The 11,406-nt window shown below is 42.1% G+C and overlaps 1 long non-coding RNA gene across 2 annotated transcripts; it reads left to right on the forward strand.

Annotated features, from left to right (window-relative positions):
* Positions 1 to 4,503: 4,503 nt before the first annotated feature.
* LOC143272839 (uncharacterized) lies at positions 4,504 to 10,906 on the forward strand. 2 transcript variants are annotated; one of them, XR_013050427.1, is made up of 5 exons: positions 4,504 to 4,770; positions 4,933 to 4,968; positions 5,218 to 5,503; positions 10,704 to 10,754; positions 10,857 to 10,906. It is a non-coding gene; the product is annotated as an uncharacterized LOC143272839 (long non-coding RNA). The 2 variants fall into 2 exon arrangements; XR_013050426.1 differs by having other exon boundaries at positions 4,504 to 4,968.
* The last annotated feature ends 500 nt before the right edge of the window (positions 10,907 to 11,406 follow it).

An 11,406-nucleotide genomic window follows, 5' to 3' on the forward strand; every position in this document is an offset into this window, starting at 1 on the left:
AAAGAAGTCAGGAAAATGGAGGCTATTACAGAGTCTTTGAGTTGTAAATAAAACCATGCTTCTCATGGGAGCAACACAGCCTGGTTTGCCTGCCCCTGTGGCAATTCCTAAACATTGGTGTTTAATTGTGATTGACTTATATTTTATTGGCTGCTAAAGATAAAATACTAGTTTTTGATGCATTTTCTAAATTACAAGAGGTTCTTAGCCTGGCTAATTTACAAATAGCCCCAGAAAAGATACAGGTATCATTATTTAGGTCATGAATATTTGGTTTTTCTCATTCAACTACTGGAATGTTTTGACAAACAGGTCCTATATTATGGGTACATTCCTCAGCTTCTCCAGCAAAAATCATTACTCCTTATCCACAGGCTGTTGCTCAGATTATATTTAAGGTAATCAAGATCAGTGTTCAAACCTTTGGAAAGGAGCCAGATATTGTGGTGACCCCATACACCCAGTCTCAAATAGCATGGTTGCAAGCTAATGATAATGATTGGGCCATATTGACATGCTGCATGCAGGGTCATTTTGATATTCACTACCCCTCCAATGATGTGTGTCAGTTTTTTAAAATTGCATTCTGTTATATTTCCCAAGATAGTACAGATGATTCCTATTCCTCAGGCCCGTATGGTATTTACTGATGGTACTTCACGTGGTTTTGCTATGGTGGATTCTGGTAACATAATGAAGAGAATAAAAGTCCAGGGCACTTCTACCCAGATGGCAGAGGTACAGGCACTGTTGCTTGCTTTACAGATGTTTTCTGATGAGAGTGTAAATATTTATACAGATAGTCAATATGTGGCACATGCCATTATGCCTTTGGAGACAACAGCCTACATACCATCTATTTCTCCCATTCATGAATATTTATTGCAAGTGCAAGGACTCACATGGTCCCGCTCACATAACCTTTATGTGGGCCATATTAAAGCTCATACCCAATTGCTTGGACCTCTAAGAGAAGGTAATCAAAGGGCTGATGCCATTACTCGTATGGCTGTCACATTAATTTGTTCTGCCTTTGAAAAGGCTACTCAGTTGCATTAATGTTATCATCTTAATGCTGGATCTCTTCATCATCACCTAGGCATAACCTGGGAAGAAGCCATCCAGATAGTTAAATCATGTCCTATTTGTGTTGAATTTTCACCTGTTCCTCATTTGGGAGTTAATCCCCAAGGACTTTTACCTAATCATGTGTGGCAGATGGACGTCATACACATGCCTTCCTTGGAAAATTACAATATGTCCATGTGTGTTGGTACATATTCTTCTCTAATTTTTGCTTCTGTCCATTCAGGGGGAAAGGTTAAGGATGTAAAGAATCATTGTCTTCATTCTTTTGCCTAAATGGGAGTGCCAAAATGCATAAAGACTGATAATGGTCCTGCCTACAGCAGTATGACATTTTCAAAATTCTGCCAAGACTTTTTTATTGTTAATAAGACTGGTATTCCTTATAATCCTCATGCACAGGCTATAGTAGAACGCTGCCATCATACCTTAAAAACATATTTTGGTAAAGTAAAAAGGGGGGAGGTAGGGGCTCATCTCTCCTCTCCACATTCTATTCTTTCCCTTGTTTTATATATTTTAAATTTTTATCTGTGGATTCTGCTGGATTTTCTGCTGCAGATAAGCACTGGAGGGCTCCTGTTGCAAATCATCCTCTGGTGTGATGGAAGGATCTTTCCACTGGCACTTGGAGGGGACCCGATCTGTTGTTGGTGTGGGTCCAGGGATCTGTTTGTGTCTTTCCACAGGACAATGAGGTGCCTCTTTGGGTTCCTGAGCACTGTGTGCACCCTGTGGCTGCTGCTGAATCCCAACATAGCAGAGACCTATTGGGCCTTTGTGAAAAACTCTCCCTTTCTGACCCCAATGGGGATTGAGAGCCCAATATGGCCAGCCTTGGTAAGCATTAACTTAAGCTTAGGAACTGTAGCCATGTAGTTGGCTTCTTCAGAAGGTAATGTATGGTAACTGCTTTTTCAAAACTGTTGAGAATGTGTCATTCAGACACCTTGGAAATTAAGGATAACTCTGAAGGTCACTGACCTCCATTTGTTAACTATAGCAAGCCAGCTAAGCCTTTCACATTTTGCAATCCTCTTCGAGCTAGTGTAGTACCTACTTTTCAGGAGTGGCTCTGTGCAACATTTATTGGCCTCCTGAAATTCATCTAGTCTTTTTTGAAGATACCTTAAAATTTTAGTCTGAATGTAGCCATTATGAGACCATTAGTTCTGCCCCTTGTTTGCTGTCTTTTTTTCTTTCTTTATGGTTCTTAGTTGTTCTTTTGCAGAGCTGCCAGCTTAAGTCATGCTGAGATCAAGAAAAATGGCGGTTTGTGTTCCTGGAGTTGTGTCCATGCCAGTGGACTGTGGCAGTTAGACACAGATGATGCTCACACACTCCAGAAAAGAATCTGACATCACTGTTGCCATTGTTGCTGTTATAGCAGTGATGGCCATGCTGCTGCTACTGTTTCTAGGATTGCTATTTCATAATTGGTTACTACAGCTAGCACAGTGGAAACCCTGGCAGCAAAAGCAGCTACCACAGTAAGTTAACCTTTCATTTTATTGGGCATGATGAATTTAATTCTACAATTATATATTTGAATTGGCTTTGAAAGTTGTAAAATTTATAAAACTCAAGTTCTACTTGCCTATGGGATACCACCTTATGAGGACTCCAATTTGCAGTAAGGCTCGTTAAGGAAGGGAATGGCTCAATTGCCTTTAGCCTACTGACTTATGGGTAGGTTAGGACTATTGTTGGTCTTCTATGTGTTGCACAGATTGCAAGCCCAGCACCACTTTGAGATCTTTGGCAGCAGTTACTCTACAGCTCATGTGGTTGAGTCTGTATGATAATGAGTATTCAGAGATGAGTAATGCCTGGGGGGCAGTCATCAAACTAAGCCAGAGTGCCTGGGTGGCCTGGTAAGGTATCTTCATAATGGGTAAGGTGACCTGCTGATGTCCCATGCAACCTAAGTCAGAAGCTCATTTTTTAGTAAAAAGGGACCTGTGAGCCCTGCCCCCCCACTGTGAGTGACTACCGCCTTGCTTGCCAACCTGGACCAGATATCCTCCCTATGCTGATTCCCTTCCAGTTTCCTTCTTACTGAAAAATCACTGGAGGTTCTTTGTTTGTGTATCCTGCATTTGGTGTAAACAGCTTAGATGCAAGAATGTAGAACATTGGGTAGTGAACTTCTACACACACACACACCCCAGGGATCCTCCATTGTGCTGTATGCCTGGATTTAAGGTTTCCTCCCTCTTTCAATAAACAGCATTAGGCATTCTGCTGTGGTGAATCACTCGCTGTCTCTTGTCTCTATTTTTTAATCCACAGCCACTTGCTCAGACATGGTGAATGGGTGCAGTAGCACAGGAATTACCACAACATTAAGCTCCATATTGGGCATTAATATCTTGTATATTGAGTGTGGGTATAGGTTCAGGCAGATATGAGAAAAGTTGTATGGAGGTACATCAAGGATGAATTCTTATCCTTTTCTAGCTGTAGGGTGGATTCACTTCTATGGACTAAAACACCCTTGGTGAGTAAAGGATTCATTTATTGTTTTACAAATCACACCTTTAACAAGTCAATTCCATATACCAAAGTCTTTGTTCTAAGCCCCCAAGACAGATAATGCCAAATGCAAATTCTCCTTTTTATCATAGGTTTTTTGGAGGGGGGTTGGATTTTGTTACTAAGTTTTCATAGGCTTTAATGCCCTAGGAAAACTCTCAGCTAAAACTTCAAACACAAATTGTGGAGACAAGGGTAACAAATACAAAAGGCAGATCAAGGCTAGATGCTAACCCTCCAGTGTTAAACCGGATATAACTTGTGGGAATTCTTCCTTCAGGTTTCATGAGTCCAAGGTCCATCTTTTCTACAAAGTGAGTTCAAAAACATCCAGAGGTAAACACTGAGACACGGTCTCAAAAGAAACAAACATATTTGAAAATGTTTGCTCATATCCCTCTAAGGATCACTTGTAAAACTCATTGTATCACCCACTAGATTTGGATAGAATCATGTCTTTGTCTCTGTCATTGATGTACCTGCTTGGGGAAGTAGCCATTCAGTATTCATGTATCCCCAAGAAAACTTCACACAAAATACCCAAAGCATATCTAGGGCTGAGTAGGAAGCTGGCCATGATAAGGAACCTACAGCTTTATGAGTGTGGTCTGGCTGAACTGATAGAGAAACAAACAAACGTGGACAGGAAAAGCACCCTGAGCTGAAGGTGTTGGTTCAGGAAGATACCAGGATTATTTCTAGTTAAGTCAATTCTTTGGTGAAGAGGACCATGCAAGCTAATGTAGATGGGTATATGGAAGATGCTCTGCAAAAAGAGACTGCAATCAGATATGGGTTTGTAAACCTAGCACGCAAGAAGCTGACTGAGAAAGGGGAGGAGATTTAGACCTGGCAATTTCAGGAGACTTCCTGTCAGAAACCAAAACCAAAACCAAAGAAACCCACAGGAACAGAGACCACATGTTTTGCAGCCCTTCACAGCAGTGGGAAAAAGAGGCACTTGCCTAGAAAGAGCAGTTCCGGTTTTTGAAAGGACTGTCTGTATAACATACTCTCGACAAGGAGGCACCATACTGAGCAGGCAATATACTTTGTGTCTGTTCTTTTTGCAAGAGGACCAACCATCTGCAAACTTTTGGCAATTGGAAGATGCTATGATCCCCACCCTCATAATTCTGCTTTGTCTTGGTGAGAAATGAAGTTGTGGAGAGAGAATTCTGCTCTAAGAAGTAGTCTACCTCACAGTTGAGCAGTAATCCATCAGGGTCTCTCAGTACCTCAGAAGGGATCTGGAAGTGGTAGTCCTGCTCAGGATTCAAGTACATACACTCACAGGTAACTCTCTTGCAGGACTGAGTCTGGGCCCCAGGAACCCAGTGCTGGCAGGTGAGTGTCTTCCCAGCTTTTCTAGTGTGTGCACAGTCAGTGGGAATCAATGGTCAACTCTGAAGAAAAGATATAGAGAAGAGCTGGTGTGGGCTGATGCTGGTGTTGCCTGCAAGTTCCTGAGATTGAGAGATTGCAGTTAAGCAGGATGTCCTCTGAGCTAGCTCCCATTTTTTGTTACTATTGTTGTTTGTTTGCTTTGCTTTGTTTTGTTTTTTTTTCCTTTGTTTTGTTTTGTTTTGTTTTCAGGAGGCCTCTCAAAACCCACACTCAGAGCTGTGCCAAGAAATGTGGTAACCATTGGGAAGCAGGTAACTCTACTTTGTGAAGGCCCCTTAGATGCCCAGGAATACCATTTCTATAAAAAAGGTTAACCCAGATTCCCAAGTACCAACAGCTGATGAAGAAACTGAAAAAAAGGACAAGATCTATATCTCATCCATTAAAAGTCATGAAGCAGGCCAGTATTGGTGTTATTATAAAAGCCCTGATGGAACAACAGAACACAGTGACACCCTGGAACTGGTGGTGACAGGTGAGTGGAGACTCAGGAATAATATGAATCCCCGGATGTGACTCTTTAGAAAAGTTTTCTCTGGAGGCTGGAGAGATGGCTCAGAGGTTAAGAGCACCGACTGCTCTTCCAGAGGTCCTGAGTTCAATTCCCAGCACCCACATGGTGGCTCACAACCATCTGTAATGAGATCTGGCTCCCTCTTCTGTGTACATAATAAATAAATAAATCTTTAAAAAAAAAAAGAAAAGAAAAGTTTTCTCTGAATGTATCCCGACTTATTACTCAGGCCTGGGGGACAATCCAGACTGTGTGAACCCATTTAATATTCCATATGTATCTCTCTTAGGTGTCTACAACAAACCTACCCTGTCTGCACTGCCATACCCTGTTGTAACCTTAGGAGGATCTGTGACCCTCTCATGTACCTCAAATCAGAGATATGATGGGTTCATTTTAATTAAGAAAGAGCAGTTCTACAGCTCCATGGACTCACAATATGTATATGATGGGCTGTCTCCAGCCAGATTCCAAGTGGGTCCCATCACTCTCACTGAAAAATGGAGTTTCAGATGCTTTGGCTATTACTCAAGCAGGCCTCAAGTGTGGTCAGAAGGCAGTGACATCCTGCAGCTCCTAGTCTCAGGCGAGAAAGTTTTTTCCTCTCTATTGGAAGATACTGAACTTGAAACAGATTTCCAAAGGAGACCCTAATGTGTGATGAACACAGGGAAGGACATGTTCCTGAGTCCACAACACAAAATACAGATTATGAGAGTCAGTATACAGAATGCACTGATGGGGAATCTGAGATGGGAACCTGGCAGGGTCAGCAGAGATATGGATGTTCACATGATCCCCCATGTCCTTCTGTTATTGAAGTGTGAACTACAAGTTTCTTATTCTCCATGCAACTGGTAAAATCCCATATTCCTCCCACCTACTTGTTTTCAGGAACCCTCCAGAAACCCAGAATGTGGGCTGAGCAAGGCTCTGTGATCACCTCAGGGAATCCTGTGACAATCTGGTGTGAGGGAACCATGGAAACCCAAATATATTTCTTGTATAAAGAAGGAAGCCCAGCACCCAGAAACAGATTAACTGCACCAGTGCCTGATCACAGGGCCAAGTTTATCATCCCATCCATGAGAGAGAATAATGCAGGGTGATATCACTGTTACTGTTATAACTCTGCTGGGTGGACTGAGAAGAGTGACGCCTTGGGGCTTTTGGTGACAGTTGAGTATATATTCAGGAATTATATGAATCCCCAGTTGTGACTCTTTAGAAACGTCTGCTCTGGATGTATCCCCACTCATTACTCAGGTATGGGGACAATCCAGACTGTGTGAACCCATTTAATATTCCATATGTATCTCTTCCAGGTGTCTACTACAAACCCACCCTGTCTGCCCTTCCAAACCCTGTTGTAACCTTAGGAGGATCTGTGACCCTCTCATGTACCTCAAATCAGAAATATGACAGGTTCATTTTAATTAAGGACAAGCAGTTCTACAGCTCAATGGACTCACAATATGTATATACTAGCCTGTCTCCAGCCAGGTTCCAAGTGGGTCCCATCACACTAAGTGAAAGATGGGGTTTCAGATGCTATGGTTATCATGCATGCAATCCTCAAGTGTGGTCAGAAGGGAGTGACATCCTGGAGCTTATAGTCTCAGGTGAGGAAGCCCCAGGCTCCCTACTGAATGACATTGAACTTGAAACAGGTTTCCCCAGGAGACCTTAATGTGTGATAAGTACAGTGAAGGACAGGTTCCTGAGCCCATGTACACAGCATGCAGATTAGGGAGTAAAAATACAGAAAGTGCTGAGGGGTACTCTGAGAAGGGAACCTGGCAGGGTCAGCAGAGAGATGGATTTTCAGATGGTCCCGTGTGTCCTTCTGTTATACAAGGGTCAACTGTTTCTCTAGGAGACCCTAATGTGTGATAAGTACAGTGAAGGACAGGTTCCTGGACCCATATATTCAGTATGCAGACTATGGGGGCCAAGATACAGAAAGTACTGAGGGGTGTTCTGAGGACGGAACTTGGTACAGTGAGGAGAGAGACAGGTCTTCAGAGGTCTCTATGTGTCCCTGTGGTGAGCACAGGGAAGGACATGTGTATTAGCACACAGATACAGTTGCAGAACTGAGAGTCAAGATACAGAAACTAATGAGAGGTGTTGTGATAATAGAACATGGGAGGGTCAGCAAAGATATGGATCTTCAGATGGTTCCATGTGTCCTTCAGTTATTCAAGGGTCAAGTCTGAGATTCACATTCACTGTACAACTATTTAAAGTCCCACATCCCTCTCACTTATCTCTTTTCAGAGACCCTCCAGAAACCCACCATCTGGGCTGAGCCGGGCTCTGTGATCATTTAATGGAATCCTGTGACAATCTGGTGTGAGAGAACTAAGGAAACACAACTTCCTTCCCTTGTAAAGAAGGAAGCCCAGAACCCTGGGGCAGATTTAGTGCACAGTACCTGATCACAGGGCCAAGTTTATCATCCCATTCGTGACAAAGTATAATGCAGGAGGATATCACTGTTACCGTTATACCTCTGCTGGGTGGACACAGCACAGTGACACCCTGGAGCTGGTGGTGATGGTGACAGGTCTGTGGAAACTGAGCTTCAGAGTCTTCACATTTTTCTGTGTGTGGGTCCTTGAAAGCTCTGTTGCTTGGGAGAATAGGACACGCATGCATTAACAAGGAAAAGTTTGATCACACTAACTTTATACTTGCTGCTTCACACTTTTAAAATGTATGACACCATGTGGTTGATTGTAAGCAAGTTTAAACACAGTACAAATTTGGAAAAAAGTTTCCTACTGTAATAGAAAATCCAGTGAACAACTAGGATCAATTGCATCAAAACTCAACTCAAGGCCGGGCGGTGGTTGTGCATGCCTTTAATCCCAGCACTTGGGAAGCAGAGCCAGGAAGATCTGTGTGACTTCAAAGGCCAGCCTGGGCTAACAAGTGAGTTCCAGGAAAGGCACAAAGCTACACAGAGAAACCCTGTCTCGACAAACCAAAAAAAAAAAAAAAAAAAAAAAAAAAAAAAAAAAAAAAAAAAAAACTCAACTCAAATGTGACCATGAAGATGGGTTCTATAGCTAAAGGGCCTTTAATCTAGTGTGATCAATGACTGACATAGTGTACATGTCAGCAGGCTGTAAAGTCTATAGCACATCTTCCCTAAGATGGACTTTATTAACTGAGAGTTAATGAAAAACTCTAGGGAGACAGAGTCTGGGATAAACATTCTGGGGTATTCAGGTGATGTCTGGAGCTACAGATACATGGTCCCCTGGTTATTAACAACATCCATTCCCAGCTCTCTTGATAGAAAACAGGTATTTATCAGTTCAGGAGTCACACTGCATGGATAACTTTCCTGATATCTCCCATGTTACTTGTGAGATCAAGCACATCATGTCCTCAACATTTTTCCTCAGGAAATATATTGATTTGACCTACCGTCCAACTGCTGGTGCCAAAGTATCATTTAACAGACTGTGTCCTCTTTTTACTAAGGGTCATTGAAGGTAAAACTACTCTGTCATCATGTTGAAACCTCAGGTGGGAGGGTGAAACTCCAATGTGTCTCATCAAAAAGATATGATTGATTCATTGAAACTGGGGAAGAACAGAATTTCTCCAGGTCCCTCAAGGCTCAGTACACACACACTGGATAGTCCCAGGCTCTGTTTCCAGAGATCCCTGTGACATCCAACAAGAGTGGGCCCTTTAGATATTATGGATACTTCAAAAGTAGACCACATATGTGGTCAGTGGCCAGTAACCTTCTGGAGATATTTGTCTCAGATGAGGACGCTTGTTTGCTCAACTGTTTTTGATAGAAGAACTCTTTATCACTAGCTTTGCTGCCCTGAGGATGGTTCCAGTCATGATGGCTGAAGGTAGCTCTTGGCATCTATTACTCAGATGGGAGAGCCCATGATTTTGACCGAGAAAGAATAGAAGAATGCATTATCTTAGTTAGGGTTTCTAGTGTTGAAATGAAATATCACCATCAAAAAGCAAGTTGTGGAGGAAAGGTTTATTTGGCTTACACTTTCACAGCACTGTTAATATTTAAAGGAAGTCAGGGCTGGAACTCAAACAGGTCAAGACGCTGGAGGCAGGTGTCATTACAGAGTCTTAGATGGGTGCTGCTCACTGGTTTGCTCTTCATGGCTTCCTTAGCCTGCTTTCATATAAAATCCAGGATGAACACCTCAAGGATGGTATTACCCACAGTGGGTTAGACTCTCCGTTCATCCTCTGGAGTCTGACCATAGAGAACTAAACTAGAACTCTTTTGAGGATTGGTCCAGGGACTCAATATAAATATGGATAGATGGAGTCTCTTCTGAGAGGGACAGACACATGTAAAAGCCGCTCTCCTTTCAAATTCTCATTTTCCAGGACTGTAAATTGAAAAGCACTGGCCTAGATGTTAAGTTCTTTTTAATTCTGACCTTATCTGTGTCTTCCTCATACAGAGAAAACACTTCCAAAATTGTCGTGCCGTATCTGACACTGTAATGGTGACACTGTGTATGGGTATGCAACAGAGCCAGGACAAGGCATTCAGGCTCCTTCCTTTCAGTTCATGCATTTTATCTTCAGAGTAGGGAACACAGCTGAAGTTTGGATTTCTTGCATTTAATCCTCCACAATGTGCCTTCCTGCTGGGTGACCAGTAGGTAAAATGTCTAAAAGTGATAGGAGTCAGTCTTACATTGCAGGGTTATGTGAGTAAGAGGTGGTGAATACAAAAAATTGATATGGACCTCACACACAATTTCTCCATCATGAATTTAGTTGCATGTTCCCATACCCTAGAGTGAACAGAAAGGATAGGAAGGCCTCCTAAATTCTGAATTGGAAATGGGAGGTGATTTTCTTCACCAATACTTAGATCTTGTGTTGATAAAAACAAAATACAAAAAACATCATACTCAAGTGTCTTAGTCTGAAGTGTGAACTCAAACAACTTAATGTCTGTGAAGAATCCAGAAGGAATCATGGCACCCTAGGGAAAGGATTGACACTGGATCCTTCTGAAGATTTGTGATTAGCCTAATATGCAATTATAAGGAATGAAAATTACTTGAAATATGAATGCTGACTTCAGAGAAGACTCTCTGCTCTCTTATGTACTTCATTAATTGTGTACATTCTCTTCTGTATTTAGGATCTGCTGAGAACATCACTATATCACAAAACATGTCCAAACCAAACAAAGGTGAGTACAAATTCTCACTCATACAGCTTTTCTGAGGGTTTTGATATCTGATCTTCCTCAGTTGATTTTCTTCTTCCGTTCATTCTTTCTCCACAACCACAGACTCAGAGACACAGGATCACCACACAGTGGAGAATCTGCTCAGAATGGGGATGGCAGCCTTGGTCCTTGTGGTCCTTGGAATACTGGTGTTTGATGCTTGTCACAGCTCTAGACATGATCAACACAGAAATGGACTATGAATGGGAAGTACAGCAACACATCCTTTGCAGTGTCATGGACTAGACACTAAGTATGGGGATTCAGGGTGGATTTGTAAGAAAATACAGTTGCTCATGTTGGAGAACTGACTAAGGGTAATGCGAATTGAGTGCAAGGGAAATAAATGTCTGTTTATCGGGATGGAGAGTACTTTCTCCACCAATCTAAATTATTCCCTTACATCTTGCTGTGGAATTTGCTGACCAGTGCCTCCTTTCTTCTCACCTAATGACTTGGGGGAACATTCTGTACTATCAACTAGGGTTGTCTCCTAATCTATACACTTATTCTGCTTTGTCTTACTTTCATGTAACTTTCTATTATTTTAGATTACTATGTTCCCATCAACATTAGAAACTTCAGGTTCTTTTCTACTGAGAACAAAGTACTA

This window comes from Peromyscus maniculatus, chromosome 1, assembly GCF_049852395.1.
Source record: "Peromyscus maniculatus bairdii isolate BWxNUB_F1_BW_parent chromosome 1, HU_Pman_BW_mat_3.1, whole genome shotgun sequence".
Lineage (NCBI taxonomy): Eukaryota > Metazoa > Chordata > Mammalia > Rodentia > Cricetidae > Peromyscus > Peromyscus maniculatus.